Here is a 25,359-nt window from a genome sequence, read left to right on the forward strand (position 1 = left end):
GACCTTCGCACCGAAGCCGAGAACGTTAGCGACTACGCTACGTGGGGCCACAAAATAATGAATGTATATGTCTCAGAACGCATCAGAAGAGTGTGAAGAAAAACTAATACAGATAATGATCCCATAAACGGAGAGACCCCATACAATCGACACTTACAGTTTAAATCGCATGCCTTGGTAGAAAGTACCTTATTTTTATTCACTAGTCTGAAAGAAGATAAAGAAATAATAACTACGTAAGTTATCAAAGTAATTTTAGTACAGTCAATAAGTTCGTAGACTGGTACCCAGAATATAGATAACCAATAGAACCCATGGTTGCTGTGCTCGATGTGACCGACAGTCGAGCTCACAATGACCATTTTCTAGACAGACATACAGCATCTGTACGGTCAGCTAAGCATCTGATCTGTTCCTTGCGTGGCTGCTCGGAGTAGTTATATATGGTATTAAAGCGAGTGTTGTACGTTTTTTAACAGTTTGTATAGCATGTTTAGGATATCTCGTTGATATCATGTTGGAAACAGTACTATCTATATTCACTTTCTTCTTGTATACAACTTTGAGCCAATGTTCTTAAGCGCATTTGCAGCAGTGTAGTTCTATAGTCCTCATAGAAAATCTTGACTGCCTGAAAGAAGTTTTACGATGACACACTTGATGTGATTACATATTTCCAATATTTCTTTTTCCTTCTTTTCCTGTATTCTTAATAAAGTGGTGTATATTGTCTACCTTTTCGCTCTTAATGAAGCTATATGCTTTTGAACTTGTCCCTTAATATCCCAATTCCTTTATCATGCTCATTTACTTCATTTTCCGTTTTAATATCTAAGATATAAAATTTATTCTTGCTATCATCATGTTCCTCAGTGTAGTCTTTCAATCTTACTCAAGATGTAATTCACTCTATCTTCATTTTTATCTTTAGTTTCTATAGTGTCGATAGTTTTCCTTACTATCTTCTATTTCCACGGAATTTACCTTCATATGCATTATTGAAATTTCTCTATTCTTTTTAATTCCTCTTGTCATCTTTAGGTCTATTGTGTATTCCTCTGTTTTTGTAGATTTCCTTTTTTAATCCATAAATCAACTTTCTATATATTTTCCCCCTTCTCTGGTCTTCGTTGTCATGAAATGCAATCGTTACTGGTCAAGCAATGGTGAAAGTGTATGACTGAAGCCGAAACTACTTTGATTAATCAAGAAATGTACCTTTTTAAATTTATATATATATATATATATATATATATATATATATATATATATATATATATATATATATATATATATATATATATATATATATATATATATATATGGCACAAAATTTCATAGTCAGACACATTCGCCAATCCAAAAATAATGGTCGCCAGGATCTCTCACGTACAAATTATGAGAGCGTCTTTGTAGAGCCTTTGGTTTGATAAAGAAAGAGATTACACAGGGGTGCCCACAAGGGGGGGCTATGACGCAAACTGCGTCATTGAAATATTTGGGGGGGGGGGTTAAAAATCTATATAAATATGTTTGAGAGGGTGTAAAAATTAATCGAAAAGATTTTTTTCATGGAAGAACACCTACGGATAGGCAATTAAGGGGGGGTGCGTCATGGTCATGAGGGGGGGGTGGGCACCACTGGATTACATCAAGGCATAACATTTCAAAACCAGACAATTAGATTCAGGATAATCAAGTTTGAATTCGACAATTCGTGTACACCTTTAAAAACTCTTACCTTAAGACTTTACGTTTGTGTAACGCATTCTCTTTGCATTGAAGTACAGTTGTCGATTGCAATTTTCGGATCAAAATCCTTAAGTCCTTAAGGAAAGGAGGGGTGAATTACAACGTTGTGAAGACTTCATATTCCCTGTTTTCTCTCATTCAGTGACAATTATTTTCGTGCGAAACAGAAACTGCACAGCCCTGTGTGTTTAGGCAGAAACAATTCCTACTGAACACTGGTCGCCAGCTCTAAATTTCTAGCCGCCAATGGCGACCCGGCGACCATAATTTTCACCCTATATATATATATATATATATATATATATATATATATATATATATATATATATATATATATATATATATATATATAATCGTTGAAAGTGGCACACGTCAACTGGACATTTCAATCACAGCATTTAATATTCAACAACATATATAAATTCATTTGTTCTGATTTTCTATACTTCTTCCATATAGACCAGCACTGGTCAATTTCATCTCCTCAACAAAATATTAGGTGGGGGGAACACGTCCCTCTTGTCCCCCCCGCCAGAGATGCCCGTGTTCCTAACATTAGCATTAGTGAAGAAAAATTTAAACTAATAAAGAATTTAAATGATGTTGTTAAGAAAGAAGAACTTGATAAATATAACACGAAGAAACAAGTACACATATGCTCTATCAAAGTTTTATGAGTTGTTCTTTAACATTTTCCCCATATACTTTCCTCAAAGTTTAACGGGAATCGATTCCGAAACTAAAAGAACCAAAAACGCACGCGCTAGCCACTAGACCAGCAGAAAGCACATAAGTTCTATTAGCAGTATCATACAAATTTTCCGTGTGTATTACGACGTTTCGTCGTCTCCAGGTCAGTTCCGGTCATATCGGGATACGAGTGTAACTGCTTCCAGATCACGAAATTCTTAACCAGTTTCATCACTGCTTCCAAATACCAGCATATTAATAGGGTCTGTTCCAACCCGAACGGATAAGAACTGAGTGTGGGATCAGATATTAAAAAAAAAAGGAGTTCGATTCTTGGCGGGAGCTCATGCGTTTCAGATCTCACGTTCAGCTGTAAGTCTATGTCTCATATATCCTCGCTGCTGAATGGGACGCTAAAATCAAGTCAGCTACTGCAACTAATAACAGTCATTGCAGAAAGACTTCTGCAGACCATTTTCTTCATAATAAACTTTCTTTTCGTACCAAACAGGATAAGCATGTATGTATAATAAAAAGCATTCTGCAAAACCTTCCGAAGTATCCAAACACTTTAAAAAAAGAAAAGAAAAAATAGGAACTTCCACCAAAAATAAGTTCTAGCAAGCATACTAGGCTATTTTTTTCATTATTCAATTTGATCAGTTGCTATATTTGCTAATTAAATGTTGACGCTACATGTACTCCCTGAAATATATGCAAAGGAAAACATATCTTTTCACCAAAAATCCATTGTTAGATACGTTAATTTATATAAAAAATCGGAAAACAGGAGCTGGTTGAGTGAGTTACTCCCTGGTTTTATCGATAGTTTAGTCAGTTTGTAAGGACAATAATATAACCATGGGACGTCAAATTTGTGATGCGTTCTTCAAAGTTTAAAGTTCTAAATATGTTCCAAATTCTATCGAGAATCAATTCAAAATGTATATTTAAGAAACTTGCATTCCAGCATATAAGGGCAAATATTTTGCCAACTTCAAATACCCTGCATTTCATTGGAGTTTATTTTATTATAAAAAAAAACTGCTGACCATATACAAAACAACTGAAATCCATTTCTTTGACCATAGATAAATGTGGACTACAATTGAAGAGAATTCAATTTATTTTTGAGCTGTAAATTTATTCATAGTTTTTATTAAGAGTAAAATCTAGAACAGTTTTACACTTGTGAAATCTACTTCATTTTGTTCGTTTGACAATAAATATATAAATAATTATTTGCAGAATATCGAATTATACCTTAAACTGTAAACATATTTTTCTATTTTCTGGAGTCCTACCTGATCAGTGAAAAATGAAAATGAAAAAAGAAGTAAGACTAACAAGGGGAAAGCAGAAATGGTAAATGAATTTCTGAATTTGGTAAATGAATTTCGCTGCCATTCTTTGCAAGGTCATAGTACACATTTAAAGTGTTCATATTACAAACTGGGAGAGTGCAATAGCCTAATATAACAGAGAAAAAGCGTCTTAAAGTTTTCGACTTGCCGTATATGTCATACGTTGCGCGAGTTTATGAAGTGACGGCGTGGCAAAATCAGTAGCATTTGGGACTCGCGTGTGAGGGGTCACAGTTTCGATTCCCGCTTGAGTCAACTTTTTTTTTGTTTTTTGCTTCAATCAATAAAATAGCCACTTGTAGCTACAAGTAAAATGTTAATTCACCATATGTTTATAATGAATTAAAACAATAGAAATATTCAAATCAGTAGTAAAATCTTTCAATGTTCCATGTTAACTAGAAACGAAATGTAATCTATTTCGTAAATATATTGATATAACGAGTTATATTATGGTCACCACAGTCGGTGTGTAAAAATGATCTTTACGCTTTGTGTCTACATCTGTTGACAGTGTGAGAATTACAAGGGGGATGAGAAGGAAATCCCCTTTGGTAATACTGAATGTTACTATAACCAAAGAAGATTTCCTCCTTATTCCCCTTGTAAAATGCGGCGAAAATCTGTCTCCAACATTGGGGGAAGGACAGGTAAGATCGTTCCCATATTTTTTTTTTAAAGCGATGTTCAAAATATTTATGAAGTTGAAAAACAATACTGAGGAGGATCAGGGGAGCAGAGTTGTCTTCAACATTGAGAGGCGGGAAATTTAAGGCTTATTCTTGGGGGATATCAATTTCATCTCATTTTCCGTTGTGGTAATCGGACACAAGTCATCACATTTCTTCAAAAAAAAAAAAAATTCTAATCGGATTATCGGGGGGAACAGTCCCTCAGTTCCAAGATTAGAGGGGATATGTCCCCCTCATCCTTCTATGCCATTTGCGTTAGTGCTTGTAATACACACACTGTCAACAGATGTAGACACGAAGCGTCAAGAACATTTTTTACACAACGACTGTGGTCACCATAATATAACTCGTGATATCAATATATCGTCCCTCTCGAGACAAAAGGGTGTATCTCATTTTCTTAATTTTTCGAGGAGACAGGTTTAAATATTTTATTATTATTTATTCTTTCGTTTCTTTTAAAATTTAGTTTGATATCCTTCGTGTCAGGTATGTAATTTACGAGATCAAATTAAATTTTGACAGAACATGATAAAATAAACTTATGATAGCATTTTTAAACTTGTCTCCTGAAAAAGTTGTAAAAATGAGATACGACCCTTTGTCTCGAGAGGTACGATATTTTCGAAATAGGAACATTGAAAGATTTTACAACTGATTTGAATATTTTTATTGTTTTAATTCATTATAAACCTATGGTGAATTAACGTTTTACTTTTAGCTACAAATGACTATTTTATTGATTGAAGCAAAAAAAAAAAAAAAAAAAAAAAAACAAGTTCAGTTCGGAGCGAATCGAACCCGGAACCCTTCGCCCGTGAGGCATAGATGCTATTGATTCTTCCATGCAGTCGCTTGATGAATTTGCGCAACGTACGACATATGCGGCCAGTCAAAAACTTTTTCTGTTCTATATTAGTCCATTGCGCTCTCCCAATTTGTAATATGAACACTGTAAATGTGCACTATCACCTTGCAAAAAATGGCCAAGAAGTTCATTTACCAAAGTCTGCTTTCTCCTTGTAAGATACGAACGCTAGTCTCGGGAATGGGAATTCTGCACGGATTCAATGTAGTACGGAATAAGATACACAAGTCATCTACTGTATTGTATGGCAATAACTGTAAGGTTCATGCTGTGAAAGGACGTTCTTTTTTCTTCTTCTTTTTATTGTTTTGCAATATTTCTATAGTGTCTTATGTGAACTGCAAAGAGAGAGATCATGCATTTACCCATTTGGTTAGGGATTGAGCCTTTAAAATCTTTACAACATTTAATTAAATCACGAGGTGGTAAAAAGGAACGTGTATCGATTTCATTTTCATAGTTAGGGGCAAAAAATACTATCCCGTGGAAAAACATGCATTTTTGTATGTGACAGGTAATACGCGCCTTTTGCGTGGGACACCCGGGATCATTCCCGATGTGAGCTCATGTGGTTCGGATTCCACGTTAATTAGTAGGCCCACGTTTCATACAGCCTCGCTGTTGAAAGGGACGTTCAACTCAAAATCAACTCAACACTATTTTTATACCACTAATAGCAGCAAGGGGCAGACGATAATATGCCGAAAAACATACATTTATTTCTTTCACGCACATTACAAAGCATCGGACGATTTGCAACATTAATTACAAAAGCTTGAAGGGAGAGAATCTTTATGGACAATAAGCTTCTTACATACAATATTCAATTATATAGTGCCTACTACTTATCTTTCTTATTTAATTTATGGAGCGCGATGGTTCACTGGTAGAGCGCTTACCTTTGGCGTTTTTTTTTTATTTTTAAGGCCTCCACATTCCTCTGCCGTTGCCAATTACTTTTGGAAAAATGAAATTTTTGAGTTTTACGTCCCACGGTTATGCCGGTTAGGCTAAAGGAGACGGTGATGATGAGTAATGAATGAAATGGTGGAATGAAGAAAGTGGGAGAAAACGGGAGAACCCCGAGAAAACCCACGCACACGGTGTTTCAATTACTTTCGGACTTATTATAGGACAGTCGCAACTTTGCCTCTGCCTTTATTTTCTCTCTTTACATCCTGTATATATATATATATATATATATATATATATATATACATACAAGGGCGCCCATCAGGGGGACAAGGTGGGGCGCTCGCCCGCCTAAGAGGAAATTATACTTGGAAATATCGAAAACCCAACAGAAGTTTTACATTAGTTACAGCAAAATTTGAAACTATATTTGAAATGTCGCTTATACTTGCCCCCCCCTTGGAAGCCACAACATGGGCGCCCTTGTATATATATATATATATATATATATATATATATATATATAATCACGCTTATCCTGAAATGACATAAAATTGAGTGCTTGAACCCCCGTGATAAAATTCTATGTCATTGTCAATTTTAATACAACAGAGAGCTCATGTTCTGCACTAATATGTATTTAATAATAATTTTAAAAAAATAATGTAGAAGTCCTCCATTCTATTTCTTTAAGGAACAACGCTTTTAGGATAACACTATACTCTTAACATAAAAAGCAGAAAGTACTGGACTACGGCGGATCAGTGATAGAGCGTTCACCTCTGGTGCGCGGGGTCCCAGCTTTCGCCAAGTGAACTTTGTGGTGGATAAACACCGTGTGCGTTGTTTTTTCGTAATTATCCCACTTCCTTCATTCCACCATTATCACCACCCATCTCATTATCACCGTCTCTCTCAGCCTAATGCACAACGTGGGACATTACATTCAGAACGTCATTTCAGATTTTGCCAGGGTGATAAGATGCTGCACTTACATAAATATTTCACGTTTTTTTTATTGCTACATTATAATACAATCGATTAATATGTATGGGCTTCTCAAACTCATGGGGCTTTTCACCCTCCTGCCCTCCCCAAATGAAGCTTCTGGTTAAATTAAAAAAAAATAAAAATAAAAGTACGGTATTGGCTAGTCAGGATATTATGTCAACAATAGAAGTTCGTTTAAATTATATTTTTTTGTATTTATTTTATTGTTGCAATAAATTTAAATATATCATATTCCTATAGTTACATACAGCAAAAGTTAGAAAGAAGATTGAAGTATGGTGAGTTGATAATTTTATTTCTAATATTTTGGTTAAATCACTTGCAAAATTTACTATAAATTGTTCAGAATTTGGATTTTTAAAGAAATAAATATGCATGTCGAATTTTCGATAGAAATATTTTTCATAAACAATCATTTATGCAATAGGCCTAAGTAAGAACGAAAATTTACGTATATTGGCGTAGATATCTGATAAAATATTATATTATAAATATATATTGATGGTTAATGTTTTCAAATTCACAACTATAATGCTTTAAAAGTATTTAGTAAAATACCCATTGATATAGCTCTATATGTATATAGCCCCATTTATATCGCTGGATATTGAGAAAAATGGCGGTGATTCTCGTTTGAAATTGAATATGGTTGTTCTAACAGTTGGAAATATGAACATGGATGTAGTTATGGTAGGGATTAGAAATATCGGGGAGGCTATTTAGAAAAAAATAGGAGTAAAATCTAGTAATTATTGAAAAATATCAAATTTCAGTGGCGTAGGCAGAATTTCAAAAAGGAAGCTTCAAGAACTCAATCTCGTATCTCTTCAGGATAAGCGTGATTTTTGTATGTATATATCTTAATGTTTGTTTTTTCTTGATATCTTTTTCAATGTTGGGTTTAAACACCGAAATCCCTCTTGTGTACCCCATTGACAGATTTACAATATACTAATCAGGTTTGTTTTCATGCTCTGCATCGAAAAGTAGGTCTCGTTTAGAGTATTTTGCGACAGATTGCGTTGGTGCAACTATCAGTTAGTTCTGTAACATTATCTTCGTTATGTCAAAGGTGTCAAGATTGATGCAGTTTGGGTCGATAGATGGTGCAACTGTCGGTTAGGTGTGTAACCCTGTAGCCAGTAATGCCAACTCGTTCATTGTTTTGGTTTATTGTTTCTTCAAATAACAAAATATAAATTTTGTTTCTTGGTATACAGGTGTACTTGATTTTTAAGATTTACGTATGATTAAGTCACTTCTGACTAGCATGACTTTTCCGATGACAAAGAAAAGTCTCCAGACTAAACGTTGACAACATTGACACATTTATTGTTGACTCATTAAGTCTACGTGCTTTTCGCTCGTAGAGAATTGTTCTGGGATGGATTATACACAGTGGCGTATTTAGGGGGGGCTTCCGGGCTTAAGCCCCCCCCCCGAAATCTTACTTACTATAGTAAAGTATATGAAATATCTTGCAGAATTTTCACATTTTCAGGCAAAGCCCTCCCCGAAAGTTAGCAAAGCCCCCCCCGAAAGAAAATCGTAAATACGCCACTGATTATACATATAGCGAAAAATCCCATATATGTTTCCAATGTCGACGAAAATTTCCTTTATCCCATTGCGAACAATTAACGTTAAAAAATCCCACAAAATGGAATTTTTCCACGGGTTGGCATCACTGTATGTGGTTTGTCTTCATTCTGCCAAGTTTGATATAAATTTAAATTATCGTCTCTGCAACAGACGGCATTGATCCCAAGATGAATCAATTTTCCCGATAGATGGTGTTAATGCTCCTGTCGATAGCTGTGTAGCATATTTTTGGTGTGTTTATCAGTAGCGGATCGTAGTCACAAGCACCGGTTGCAATATTGCAATATCAAAGGTATGTAGGTACGCGCAAGTGTTTCCCTCCTCCAGCATTCTTGAGTCTTATCCAAAAAATATTCAGGAAATATGAAGTGGAAAGTCTTTTAAGCTCTATTTGTATATTATTGATTAAATTATTTCTCTAATATTGATTTAATATATAAGCCACTTCCTTTTTTCAAACAACCACTATCATTGTACGTTTATACACTATTTATACACAAAACCTCTACACTCATGTTATTGAACTCGAGATAAATCGAAAAATGAAATGAAATCTTTGAGTTTTACGTCCCACGGTATGCCGGTTAGGCTAAAGGAGACGGTGATTATGAGAAATGAATGAAATGAAGAAAGTGGGAGAACCTCTAGAAAACCCACGCACACGGTGTTTGTCCACCACAAAGTTCACTTGGCGGGGGCTGGGATCGAACCCGGGACCCCAAGCACCAGAGGTGAACGCTCTACCACTGAGCCACCGCGAACGAGATAAATCGAATATATAGTATGTGATATAAGCCATGAATGATGGCGTTAATCCGAAAAAAAAGCAAGAAAATTGCATGCACGCAGTTAAACAAAATTATTTAATTATATAAACTATGCATTATTTTAGAATGGAAGGTCTTTCTTCGATCTTTTGGGCGTCAAATTTTTCTATAACTTTATTGAAATCTGAAATACTGCTCGCCAAGTTTCTCTGAATAGAAAGCATCGCTACCGCAAATATTTTCCGCTTTATTTTCTTTAGGGTCCAGAAACACCTCTCTCCTCCGACAATATGCATTTTGTTAGCATTCCTTTGTATAAATATACGGTACAAAAAGTCCATTTTCAGAAACCAGTGTATTTTTGTCTGTAAAGAACCATGAAATTTAAGATGTTTTCAAAATGAAAAAAAAGTTTAATATTCCAGCAAATTAGGCTAAAGAAAATGAAATGAAATATTTAAGTTTTACGTCCGACGGTTATGCCGGTTAGGCTAAAGGAGACGGTGATAACGAGAGATGAGTGAAATGGTGGAATGAAGAAAGTGGGAGGAAACGGGAGAACTCCGAGAAAATCCACGAGCACGATGTTTGTTCACCATTAGGCTAAAGAAGACAGGTGAGTATTGGAAGTGAATGATTTGATATTAATTTATGCTCTCCGCCGGATATCGAACATGGAATCATGTGCACGAAAGACACAGAGCTAGGAATTAGACCAGTAGTAAGAAATTTTCTTCTTCGAGACTCGATCGACCCCCCAGAATAGGATTTTTTTAAAAAAATAAATCTTATCTCAAGAATTTTCACCTTTGTATTATAAATGTTAAATAAAATCTATTGACTTCGAACGATCGCCCACCAAACTTTCAGCCTGGATCCGTCCCTGCTACCACCAGACTTATATTTGTTCTTTACGAGTTTATGTTTTGTGAATAACTTTTTTCTTCCAAGCGTCTGTATCTCCCTCACCCTATCAATTGAGTCAAGCGCTCCTAAGCGGAAGAATTCGTAACTATTTTAGAAGCTGACCAGTTGCGCAAGAAAGTGCAACCGCAAGAGAGCGATACGGGAAGATAGAAGCGATGCAAGAATAAATCCAGTTCCCCATGTTAAGAGATAGGAACTCGCTGCCATATGATCAATGTTACTACATCCAGTGGCAACGTTCACTGCCACTGGAAATGTAAATCTCTCTCTTTCTTTCCATTTTTTAATTATTTTTTTTCAGAAATGCATCAATACTGTTTTGCGCTCAAGAGCAAAGATTTATTTTTTACTGATACACTACTTTAATACTTAAAAATATTTTTAGTATTAAAAAAATATCCGGTTGCACAACCATGCAACATATAGTACCAGCCGCCGCTGGTGTTTATGCTATTTGAGAAAATTTTCTTAGAAAATTAAATTGAATATCCAACAAGATGTGCATTTTACAATTCTGTGGTATTTTGTTTAAGATGATAAGGGATTGACATAGTGTTATTAAGCATGAGTTTGGTTACATCGCGGACGATTATTGATATATTTCATAGAATACCATTATGGTTTCAGGAATTCGCGGTCATTCCCTTAAGTGTGTAATTTCTTTTGTGATTTCTATTTAATTCTTAGATACCATTTTATTGATGCGTTTATTTTCAATATATATTATGTTTAAAATACTGGAAAGTAGTGCCACTTTCAGGTGCTGAGAAGGATACCGGCTACAGTAAGTTGTAGCTGAAGCAGGCGTTTTTAAGTTGGTTCGCGTATAATATTAATGTAAGCATACTTATGTAACCTCCGCCACCTAATCCGCCTAGAGAGATTTAACATGTAATATTTCGCAAATGGTACAAACTACCGTAAAACTCACTACACCAATGAATTTCCGAGAAAATTTTATATGAATTTCATGTATCACATGCACCTATTCCCATTTGAAAAACCGAAAGTTGAATCCAATATGACGGATCAAAGATGGCAGCCGGTGTGGATAACACGTGTCAGAGAAGCAGTACTTGATCCAATTTGTTTTGCATATGCCCATATTCATGTTCAGTTACATATAAAGAAACTAAAAGCAATTTTGTGACTGAGCGTTATAGTAGTGCATGATTGAATTCCGGGTATATGAAGGCTCATAAATATGCAAATTACTATTAAAATTAGTACAATACACATTGAGCCATGGAGAACTTTGTATTTAAAACAGTTTTACATGAATCCCGAGGGAACACTTGTACCTTGTCAGAGTTTAAGTGAAGTTAAAGGCCCTAGTACAAACATCCTTAAAATTCATATTTGTAGATGAATGTCTTGTTAGATTTCCAAACTATGATGTATATTAAGTACAAATTGTCTTGCAGAAGGACTTTTTTTTTCTGTCTCTTAGAGGCATCAGGAGAGAAGCGATAGTAGAATAGGTTTTAGCATCAGAAGAATAGGTTTTATCCCTACCCTTATCCTCCTACTGATACAAACAACGCTCTTATCCTCTGCTGGTACCAGAAGTGGTAGTTCTTCCGATTTCTGTATTGAATTCGGCATAGTTTGGAAGTTCATAATACATTAACCAAATCAAGATTAACCGAATTTCCGGATTAACCAAATCGCTAAAAAAAAATATCCCTGCCTAGGGTGGCCATAATTTCAACACCTAACAAAACAAACCTAAAGTTGTGTGTTTTTGCACATGCATCAAGTTAGCCATGCTTTATGAAAAATCTACTTTATTATTTATGAAAATCCTTCGGGCTTGTGTCAATTGATGTGAGGTGCGTGATATATCTATAGGCTTATCAATTCCTGTAGGCACTCAAGTATTTTGAGTTGAAAACTTTATTTATTTATTTATTTATTAGCGATATTACTTTTTTCATGAGGCCCCACGGCTGGTTAGGCAAGACTTCAATCAGGCCCGCCACACACATCAATGGTCACACTTCCATTAGCGATGTTTTTCAAATTCATACACCATTGTATGCGGGCCGGTAGTCACCCGGAGTGGGGGGATTTCGAGACATGTAAAAGTAATCTAAAATGACCGATATTCATGTCAAAGAGCTGAATGGTGAAACTCAAGATCTCATTTACTTTCACATTTAGCCCCCATCAGCTAAGGAACGGGGACCATAATAAAGGGTGTCACCGAGACATGTAAAAATAATTCACAATTACCAATATTAGTGTTAAATCCATAGTTTTCACGGTCACTGAGATCAATGGTGATACTTTCATTAGCAATGACTTTGAAATTCAGCCGCCATTGCATGCGGCCCGCGGGGTCACCTGCGGGGAAAGGAGTTACGGAGGCATGTAAAAATAATCGAAAGTGATCGATATTAGTGTGAAATCTATAGTTTACGGGGTCGCTGAGCTCAATGGTGAAACCCAAAATCGCGTTTACTTTAAATTTAGAACCCTATCGGCTAAGGAACGGGGCCATAATAGAGGGCTCATCGAGACATGTAAAAATAATCCAAAATAACCGATATTAGTGTCAAATCCAGAGTTTTCACTGTCACTAAGATGAATGGTGACACTCCCACAGACGTTGACTTCCAAATACGTTCCCCATCGGCTGGGGGCCAAAAGGCTTTTTTTAAAAATTGAAACCAGAGAACCATGGGGGGCGTTTACCGGGATATGTAAAAGTAGTAGAAAATTATAGATATTAGTGTCATCATAGTTTTCGGAGTATCGGCTGGGAGCCAGAAGCGATTTTTTCACAATTCGAACCAGTGAGGTCTCAGGGGGCATTTAGCAGGACATGTAAAAGTAGTAGAAAATAACCAATATTTGTGTCGAATCCATATTTATCGGTGTCGCTCAGATGTATAGTGACACTCCCGATAGTGTTTACTTTCAAATTCAGCCCTCATCGACCATCCCAATGAAAACACATCTAGATTGTTGGATACGAGTATACATTCACACAAAATAGATCAAATTTTAGAAATGTTTCTTAATTGTTCTTTCGTTGTTCAGTTTGTTTTCATTGATATTTTATCTGATCCGTGCGAAGAACGGGCGTAACAGCTAGTCTTACATAATATACAACAAAGAATAACAAACAACCCAAAACGAAACCAATCCCTTTCCAATTGTCGGCAAAACCATTTCTTCATTGTTGGCTTATCAACAAACACAGCAAACTAAGTATAGTTTTTTTCACTTCCTTTCGCGATCCTCAGGTTGAGAAATCCCATGTGAAAACATATTGGTTTGGAAGGACTGCTTCAATGAGGTTTATGTTGCTCCTAAAAACATAACTTTATAATGAAGATGCCTGTTTCTTGCACCGAACTCTACGTATATTACAGAATTATTGTAACATTTAATTTATGTAGACATTAGCAAAAGTGGATCTACCTTTATTAATATAGGTCTGAAAGATTTTTTCTTAATTCTTTGCCTTTCGATCTGACATCATTGTGTATTCCTTGCCAGCAAATTACCCTTATCTGTTCTTTTGTTATTAATATCCGACCGAATGCAGCATGAATATCAATGCATTTTTTTTACTTTTCTTCGTAAGTTGTCCGAAATGGATTCAAATTGATTATGAAAAGCGGCCTTCCTTTCACCAGTACACGCATACGTTTGTGTTTTTCTTGTGTATGTATACCGGTATTAACTGGGACTTTAACGTTCAGTTTCAGCACAGATGCTATATGCCGCACAAACTGAGTTTAATTTAGTTTCAAACTCTGTGAGCTTATACCTCGAAGCGAACCCGTGACGCCTTGAGATTGAAAATTTATTTCTTACCTGCAGAACGCCAATGAAAATTGTTTGAGAATGGAGCATGAAAAATCGAGTTAAAGCAGATGAGTATAAACACGTTTGAAAAGAAATAAGAGTATACGTTGCGTAAACTACAGGTTGTCCGAAGTGGCATTGACAATTTTTAAATGTGTGTTATTTTAATATAGTAAAGAGCAGATAGAAGCAACAGCTTACATTTTTTGATATAAATTCACCAAGATTTATTGAAACTAGTTCTACCTCAGTATAGCTGCACTGAGCTCCGTATGTTACACGGAGAGTGTCCATCTTGAATTCAATCTCTCTCAATGTGTTCTGAGGGATCAGTGGAATTGCAAAAAAAAAAAAAAAAAAAAAAAAAAAAAAAAAATAAGAATAATAGGGTCCGAATACGGATCTTCAGTTCTGTAGATCATCTATCGTTTCGCTAAAATAAATTATGTCTTTGGTGTACTCCCAAACAAAAAAGTTCAGAGGGCTGCCCTGTCGCGACATAACGCTGTAACTTTGGCGGAGCAGTTTTGAGAAAAAGAGACGTAAAGTCGCTACAGACCGGCTAATTTCCTACTTACATAGAAATTCTCTTTGGTATATTTTCAAAAGAATTTGACTCAGCTCAATGCTGGGCCTGGTGAACATAAATATCGGTGGCGGGAAATTCAAAAATGCTTATAGCGACAAAACAATGTAACTCAAGTTACAGCGTTTTGTCGCGACACGGCAGAGAGGTAACGTGTGTATTGGCTTCCATTGATTATGCATGAAACACTCTCTTATCGACTTTACAGGTTCATCTCACACTCGAGGTTTACCACTACCGTGACGTTTCACCTCATTCCCTATGCCTTGATAGTATTACATGACGAAGGATACTTGTAGAACACACGGCGAAAGCTCCCTTGTATTTTCACAACCATTTTTGTCACTTCCTACTACCACACACATTGTGCCTTTTAAGCTACATTAATACCGCCTGCACCAATTTCACAAATTAAATACTACTTTTGCAACGCTTAGCTAACCAAAAGGTTTGTTTGTTGAAAATGTGTAATAACTATTTAAAAAGTGTCCGTTCGAATTCGAGCACGCTGTACTATTCTGAGTTTTCAGTACGGTAATTAAATTGCTTTAAATTGCATGACAGTAATAATTTATTTATTTTACTTTCAGATTTAGTTTTACTTAAACATTTAAGGAATGTGGTTCCTTCAACTGGCGAAAGAATCTGTCTTGACCCGAGTGGGTTACGTGCGCTGCTTAGGCAGTTTTGGTAAGCTCCTTATCAAGTAGATATTATTAGAGAAAATATATGAAAGGGATCTTGTCCACATTAGCATCCCACAGTAGAATTTAACTTAATCTCTATTTTCAGCATTGAGTTTGTATGAGACATGTACCGACAGTTTGATGGGATTCAAATCAGTGTAGAGCTCCATGGCTCTATGGTTAGTGTACGCGCTTTCGGTGCAGGAGATTCGATCATAGACTGACTCTGTGAAACTGCGGAGGGGTTAAGTAGGCTCTAACTTTTTACCAAATCATATAAAAAAAGAACTATGCGTGTATTAGCGAAATTCATGCAGAGGATTCTCACATAGGTAGTGATGAACGCAAGAATTGGTCTGAATCTTGCATGCAAGTCCAAGACCAAAACCTAAGGGTGCAAGACCAAGACCCAGATCATATTTTAAGGCTCCCGCAAGACCAAGACCAAAGTGCAAGAGACTTACACACATAGTACTTGAATATTTTTGTTGAAGAAATTGTTTTGTTGAAACAAATGCATGTACATTTATTGCAACAACCTTTGTCCAGAAAGTTCGGTGAATGTGTCTATATTTCGAATGTAAAAATGAAATGAAATCTTTCAGTTTTACGTCCCACAGTTATGCCTGTTAGGCTAAAGGAGACGGTGATAATGAGAGATGAGTGAAATGAAGAAAGTGGGAGGAAACGGGAGAACCCCGAGAAAACCCACGAGCACGGTGTTTGTCCACCACAAAGTTCACTTGGCGGGGGCTGGGATCGAACCCGGGACCCCAAGCACCAGAGGTGAACGCTCTACCACTGAGCCACCGCGCCCCCTATTTCGAATGTACTGTTTTACCTGAATCAGCAATAACTGTCCTTCGAAGTAATCCCCGTTGGTGGTAATGCACTTCTGAGAACGGTTGTACAAGTTCTGGAAACTCCAGGAGTACTCGTCTTTAGGGATACCTTCCAACTGGGTCATAATATTACGTTTGTTCGAAATGTCTGAAAGCTTCTGGCCCATCAGATCTGATTTCAATTTGAGGAAGAAGAAAAAGCCCAGAGGAGACAAGTCTGGGGAGTATGGTATGTAATTCAGTGACAGAGATTTCCTGTTGGCCAGGAATTGCTGATCCTGAAAAGTATCCTGTGGCCTGGCATTGTTGTGGAATAGGGTCCAGTCGCCTTCCTTGGCATATTGGAGGTATACCCGCTTGATCCATTGCAGTTTAGTATTTCCACATACGTAGCGGTATTTAACATGGTATCCTCAGGAAGGAATTTTTATGGATAAGACCCTCAAAGTCGAAGAACACCATGAACATTATTTTGATGCAGAATATCTCACTTCGCACCTTCTTTCTTTTCGGCACCCCGTCACTTCATACTTTGACGCTTTACGATGGTTTTCGCAAACTTTGGGTCTTGATCCGCCATGCAAATGAAGTCTCCAAAGGCGTCAAGCCGAAGTTACATTCGTTTCAGCGTCAAAGTGTGTGGCACGAGTCGGTAGAAAAACTTGCGTTTACCAAATCCTGGGTCACTATGAGGTGGGTTGTCTCACGACAAATTCCAACAATTCCCACTTCCTCCGCTATCATTCACACTGTCACATGACAATCCTGGGCCAAAAGTTCGTTCACTTTGTATACGTTGTCTGGGATGCGTGCAGTTGCAGGCCGGCAGTTTCGGCGAGCGTCTTCCATGGTGTCCCACCCTTCTCGACAACGTTTAAAAAGCACATAAACACACTTCAAGGTGACAGCACGTTCTCCGTAAACTGTTGTCAGCATTTCATGACTATCTCTCGCTGATTTTCCAAGTTTGAAACAAAACAGCACATTCAATCGCTGATCCACTTTGGTATCGATTTTTTATTTGGACCTCTTGCATTACCCCTTCACTCGACAATGTGCTGTTTAAACACAAGAAGCATACTCGCAATGCCGCTTCTCGTGAACTTGTTCAGAGATGTCTTGACTGTCCGACGCGGGATGCGGCGGTAGCACACTGTTAGGACCGTGAGCTGTTTGACATCATTCACCGAATTTTCTGAACAGAGATTGTATTAGCGGTTGGCATCTAAAACGTACATAATTCTATGCTTTGTACTCACTTCAGGAAGTTCATGAGAAGTACGAATTTTAAATTTATATACTGATTCAACCAACGCTAAATATAAAATATACAATCTCATGCAATTGTACGTACCTGATTAATAGACCATATAATTGAACTAATATTTTGAGATGTGTAGGTTCTTTAAAGCATTCTGTCTTTACAGGCAGATTCTCATTCGCCAGATCTACCAATCAAAGATCTTTGTTTGGATCCAAAAATAATTGAAAAACCCTTAAGAAGTGAAGGTAGATGAAAGAAGAACTTTCACGTGTCTTTAAGGAGTAATGGATTAAAACTTATTTTGTTACATTCTTCACATCATGGAATTAGAAAAACTAATATTCTTTGTGCCACAAGTGCATAACCTGCAGAGACAACTTGTGATTCAGAGGAGAAACTGTGTGCATACAGTCCTTCATTACGTTTTCAAGAAATGCTTCGGTTGGATGATTAAGGGATTAATACACAACTTCAAATTATAGGAAGAATTTAGTAAGATACATTGAAAAATATAGTTTGATAAAACAGCTTCGACATGATCAACATAATGGACATATCTATGAAGTAATTCCTTGCTTTTAGAGTACAGTGATCTTATGTATATGTCTAATATATAATGATGTATTTTTAAAAACCTTGGTTCACTTTAAGACGTGGTTCATAACTTCTGGGATTCATGAATCAGAAGACTATAATTGAGCTAAATCTCGGAGAAGAAACACTCAATATAAAACTATTATTCGCAAAAGCAATTGTTCTTGTAATTGCAAAGGAATTTATCAGATTTTGAATATCAAAGTCATTCAAACAGTGCAAATTGATACTATCTATCACAAATCAATACAGTACATAAGAAATTTTTTTGCAAAACCAAGCTTGTCAATAAGTGCAAAGTAAAAAAAAAAAAAAAAAAAAAAAAAGGAGAAGTCAATTTGTGTAACTGGCCAAAAGAATGCAACGAAAATGATGTTGAAAGAATATACGATTGACATAACCTTCGTCAGCACAATATTTTTCTTGCTTCTTCTGTGGACATACGTTGGTGAAATTGGGAAAATGTATTCTCAGTCAATTATAACTTACGTAGACAGCAAGCTTCGAGATGAGATGCAACAGTTTGAAAAGTTCGTAACACACGTCAAGACGCAACATTTTGTACAAAATATTTTATCACTAGTTGAATGTGGAAAAGTATACACAAAGACTCAGAAATTATTGAGATTTAAATTGAGAAGAAACAAAAAAGTTCAGTTTGAACTAATAATCAAGTGTTCGTACAAAGAAGAGTCTAAAGTTCAAGGTTTCTTACTCGATGACTATAGAGCTATTGAACAACTCCCACCGATTATTTCAAGGAAGAAACTCTAATGTTTCAGCGCTTATGATTGATTATTCAATATTATTCAGGCACTTCAAGACTGTTACTTACTCTTTATGGTGTATGTAAGATTATTACACTTAATACTACCGTGTAATATGCAGCAGAGACTTCTTATACTACATCTTCAAAGAGCTGAAACATATAGCATATACAATGAATTGTTGCTGCTACTGATTGTGTGATTTTGTATCCAGCTTTCTACATTGAAACTGCTGTCCATGCCTGCTGAGCCCAGTGGATGTTAGTAAGTATAATATTAGAGCTAAACATTAATTTGCTGAAGTATCTTCCTCTTCCTTTTCAGATCAACAAACATTCTTTTCAAAAACTGAACATTATATACAATTGTTTGACTTGTGCCTCAGGAAACTTGTGGAACAAGTTCAAATTTATCACAGCTCTGAAGTCTCATCAAAATTCTTGGGAATGAGTTTTCCCGAAGTCAACAGTGAGTTAGATTGTTTTGTTTTACCCGAAAAGTATCAATTCACTCCATTTGATAGAAGTTGTTAGGCAACCAAAAGGAAAAAATATAGAAGAAAGGAATTCAAAGCTATTAGTCAACTTATTACACACCTTGCTTTCACCAGTAAAAGTTTCCTTAAAACCTGCCCAGTAGCACAGACCAACGCTCTAATCTCTCTCGTCTACAGATTTCTCTGTGATCATCACTGGACCTTGCTAGTACTTAGGTGAGATAGTTGGAGAAGCAGACGACGTTAGAAGTGTTGCTTTTACGTAAAGTTTATCTTTCTCTTGCCTCTCCTCCGGTGGGCTGCCATGGTCTCAGTGTAGTTACATACGATAGATGTCTTCACCACACAATGCTGGTATTTCCTCTAAGTAAATTCCTGATAGGACATGTTGTTGCTAGTAAGCAGCATTGATCATTCTTTTGTTTCGATCTTTGTTAGAAAAAACAAGTAACAATCGAGAAACTTTACAATAACGCACCAAGTTAGATCGGTATTTTTTATGAACACCTTTGTAGGTGATGGCCAACCTTTTCCATAGATCTTTAGGTAAATCTATGCTTCCTCCATTGTCAGTACAAACGTCCACCGATAACAGGTAGATTTGGCTCGTACAGTTTTCTGCCCTCAGAAGCAGCCATGTTCTGTTTCTTCTTTTATCACAGACCTTGTGAGTTTCAGCAACGCCTTCTTTGCTGCATTGGTGATGTGAGTTTAGGCATGAATAATGTTTAATTAAATCACTAACAGTGGGCAGTCCCAACACAAAGTCATCGTTTCAACACTGTTTTACTATGAGGGAAATATTAATGTTTCCATAGGAAAAAGCCATAACGTATCCTTCTCAAAAGCAACTTTTCTCATCGAAATTTTGCCCACTACAAGACTTTCACTCTGCTACACAACAAATAAGAGCCTGATTCACGTGTATGTATACGATTTTGTTGCTCTGTAAAACCCAGTTTGACAGTTGTCAATATCTTCCAGTTGTTCGGTTTGAAAAATGACCAGCTTCTGTACTGAAGTGGAAGGAGAAGGGAACGCAGGTCAAGGAAAGCAACAACAGTAACAGTGAGATTCGCATATGCTGATTATACTTGAAAGTAGACAGTTAGTCAGCTTAAATCTCTCAAGATGTCGTGCTAAAAAAACGATTTTAGTTTTAAGTAACTGATATGATTGTATATACACATACACTCTCCTTGACGTGTGTATACAACCTCTGTCCAGAAAGTTCGGTGAATGTGTCTAAATTTCGAATGGTTTGTTGTCTTACCTGAAGCAGCAATCACTGTTCTTCGAAGTAATCTCCGTTGTTGGTGGGAATGGCTGTACAACCCCTGGAAACTCCTGGCGTCCTCGTCTTTATGGATGACCTTCAGCTGGGTCGTAACAATATGTTGGATGTCTGAAAACTCCTGGCCTTTCAGAGCTGATTTCAATTTGATGAACAAGAAAAAGTCCGGGGGAGACAAGTCTGGGGAGTGGAGTGGGTGATTGAGTGACGCAACTCTCTTGGGTTGTGAGGAAGAATGCTGTGCAGGTCAGGAACTGCTAATCCAGATAGGCAGTGTGTAGCCTGGCATTGTCGTGGAGCTGGGACCAGTTGCCTTGCTTTGTGTATTGGGGTGTACCTGCTTGATCCGTTGCATCAGACGTTTCAGTATTTCTACGTACGTAGCGGCATTTAACAAGATGCCTTCAGGGGTAATTCTTTATGGATGAGACCCTCAGACTCGAAGACCATCACGAACATTGTCTTGAAGAGGGATATCTGACTTTGCGACTTCTTGCTTTTCGACGACCTTGGACTCCGGCATTTCATGCTTTGACTCTTGCCTTCGGGTTCGTACCACAGGCACCAGGTCTCACCACTACCGCCGCCACCGCTTTCAGGAAATTTTAATCTCGATCTGCCATGTCGATGAGGTCTGCAAATGCGTCAAGCCGAATTTGCATTTGTTCCAGCATCAAAGTATGGAGCATGAGTTGGTAGCAAAGCTTGCATTTACCAAATGCTGGGCCACTTCTCTCGACAAATTCCAACAATTCTCATTTTCTCTCTATCGTTCACACTGCCACATATGAGTCAAAACTAACTATTCACGTTGTTTCTTAATCTCCTAATTACTTTTACTTATATTAGTTATTTTTATTAATTATTCATTTATTGAATTTGTGACCCATGATTCTGACTAAGAAACTAAAAGTAGCATTTAAAAAACAATGAAATGAATAATGACAAACCCTAACCGTTGATTTCTATAATGTTATATATTGAGTGGTCCCGCGTAGCGTAGTCGCTAACATTCTCGCTTTCGTTGCGAGCAGTCCCGGGTTCAATTCCCGGTTGGGGCACTCGGTCGGAAAAGTGTAAAAAGCTTTTTCAGGCTAGTAGTCCTGAATGAAGTTTTCCTGGGTTTTCCTCATTCACACCAGGCAAACACCGAGGTGGTACTTAATTTATAGGTCCTAGGCCGCTTCTTTCCCCAATCCTTTCTTCCTTCCCTTTCTCCGGATTGTGTGCTCGCCGAGGGACGTCATCCCTCATGTACGTGACGGGCTACCATGACCACAGATACCGAAAGCCCAGAAATTTAGATCCTGAATCCTATATATTAGGTTCCAACTTAAATACTAATAATAAATAAATTAACTCTCACACATTAACGTAAAACAATTTAAATATATCATTGAATAAATGAACATAACTAAGATATTTTATTATTTTCAGATTTCAGAAATGTTCAGTGCCGAAAAACAAACCATGGTTAAATCGTCTTAATCTTGGCAACTACATTCAAATTCTAGATAGAGAAGAGCAAGATGTATCTCTTCCCTCTCAAGAAGGTAAGCTTTCTCTTTATCTTTAATTATAGGCATTTCTTCTACTCCCATTAAACGAGAAACCTTGTAAATGGTTTCGATTACAAGGGATTTTACTTTATGTGTTGCTAAAATGTTACACATATTTTCAAGGATCTCAGTGCTGTATATTTACAGTATTTCTATTAATGGTTTGGTAATTTGTCATGCTCCCTTCGAACAAAACGTCATGCCGCATGTCTTTCATGAAGTATGGTCTCAAGTTCGATTCCTGACGAATTCATGAATCATTCTGTACAACCCCAGTGTATACAGAATGACACAATAAACGAAGGACTGTGAAAGGCTAACCATACATCAACTAAAATCCCTCTAGTCGGCCTTAACACTTAGTGCGTTGAAATGCTACAAACAAAAGTTATAATTATAACTCATTTATCTATATTATTAATTGATTAGATTGGGATTTAAGCGTCTCTGTCAGCATCGAGGCTATATGAGACATGAACCTACAACTTAATGTAAAATCTGAACCGCATGAGCTTCTTCCGGGAATCAAACCTAGGTCTTCCGCGCCGAAGATATGAATGCTAACTAACAAAGAACTTAGCCATTTACTATGAAAGACAGGAAGTACTTAAAACAAAGAGTATATGAAACACAATAGTGTTATGTCTGGAAGATAATCACTTTCTGTAACGCAATTAATAGAAGATTACATGAATAACATCACAAACTCAGTATATGTTCAGGAAACAAACTGGGGTGCCCAGTCAGTCAAGAGGAAGAGAGATCCAGTCAGTCTGTGTTGTTGAACAGAGGTGTGTGAAAGAGCATAATGGAAAAGATACTGTCTTTATGAGTTTAAACTGAAACATTCTACACATCATCATCAGTGAATTTTCGTACTGGTGATTCAGCATTGAAAAATGAGCTAAGAGGTAACGGAACAACATAATATTCTGATAATCTCCTTATCAATATCGGGGAATTGGACCCTCGGGAAAGTATCTGTGCTATTGCAGATGAACATACATTCAACCATGTCGTCCAGGAGCTTCCAGCAATCGGTAAACTGAAAAAGTTGGACTCATGGGTGACACACGAGTTGACATTGGGCAACAAGGATCCTCATCTGGATGTGTGCGGTTCTCTGAGCGTCTCAATAACCGGAAAGGGTTCCTGCATTTTAGTGTTAATTTGATGAAAAATGGATCTGCTACGGCAATGGGCTATTTGGATCTTGACAAGGTCCAAACTCACTTCTCCACCTGTAGTTTGTTGTTATTCCTGATATATGGTGGGAGTGATCCATCATATCTTTCTCTATCGACACGAAACTTTCGCAGCGGAAAGTTACAATGATGAACTCCATGAAATTCACCGAAACGTTGCCTATAAGCATCCAGCAGTGGGTGGTAAATCCTCTTGTTTCACGAAAATGAACTTCCACATGTCACTCAAAGAATGGTGGGGACTCCGTGAGTTGTAGTATGAAACACTTCATCATCCACCATATTCTACTGACTTTTTTCTTACCAACTACCGACTTTTCCGGCATCATGATCACTTCTTGGCGGAGAATGTCTCTGATCACCGGACAGCGCAACGTGCAATTGAAATCTTCCCATCGCAAACTCTAGACTTGTTTCATCATGAAGCTCCAGAGACAATATTGCTGTAGCTGAGTTCTACTCTAACAAGATATAATTTCTTCAGCCTTTGAAAATTACATGGCACTTGGATGTTTCAATCGCACTAACCCAAGTACAAATACATGTATGTGCATGTAAGTATGTGTATCTATGTAAGTATCTAATGGTATTTGTCAACAATTAAGTATTTATATGGTAAAATTTCTTAGCATTATTTTCAAAACAGGTATATTTGTGTTGTTTATATATTTGAATGGTTAACAAAAATATTCCAATGAATAACTTCGTTTGAAATATTTGGTTAGTCATAAAATATATTCTCATGTCTTAACGGATTTAGCATGGCAAAACAAAAGAAAGATTATGGATGTTATAGTTTTAGTGATAATATTTTTTTATACACTGATCACCAGTTAAATTAGAGACAGCAGGACAGTCGCAGAAACCGCCCTGCAGGGGCTTCACCAGTGTATGTGAAGGAAGCGCATTGCGCGTGTACTGCTGCCGTGTGCCTCCTCTCTCGGTATCCGTGTCAGTGCAGTGTATGATGGGCAAGACGAAGGACCAGAATGCATTTGACCGTGGTCAAATCCTACGGGCCAGACGATTGGGTGGCTCGATTTCGGAAATGGCTGCGGCACTCGGATTTTCAAGGGTAATTTCGGAGGGTGTATCGTGAGTGCCTGGCTTCCGGTAAAACCGCACCCGCACGCTCAAACTGCCAAGGTCAGGAACTTGTCGACGACAGGGATAGTAGCCCAGGAAATGAAGGGCTTTTGTCGGGAAAAATTCGAGACAAGCTGAATCTCTGCCAGTTGTTAGGGCCCAACTAGAGATACATTTTCCCAAAAGTCCCCACCCCACCCCCTTGTGCTTTCCCCTCCACCTCCTTTAACAGCCGATTTGCATGGTTTTCGATTATTATTGATTCGATTATTCGCTCATATCTCCGTTATTATTAATCCGATATTCAAACTCTTTTTACAGTTTTCTTCCTTGAACCATGATCTAAAAAACGTTATTTTTAACAATTTTCGCTAGGTCTAATATTTTAAGAGATATTCGTAAAAATATGTAAAATTTTACAATTTTATATGTACTTTTTTCCGTTTTTTGTATTTTAACTTTTGTGTATTTGATAATTTGTAGAAAAGCTTCAAATAAAAGTTGTAGAGCGCGTCTTTATCTTTAAAATTTATATATATATATATATATATATATATATATATATATATATATATA

Source organism: Thermobia domestica, chromosome 11, assembly GCF_964235325.1.
Source record: "Thermobia domestica chromosome 11, izTheDome1.hap1.1, whole genome shotgun sequence".
NCBI classification, from domain to species: domain Eukaryota; kingdom Metazoa; phylum Arthropoda; class Insecta; order Zygentoma; family Lepismatidae; genus Thermobia; species Thermobia domestica.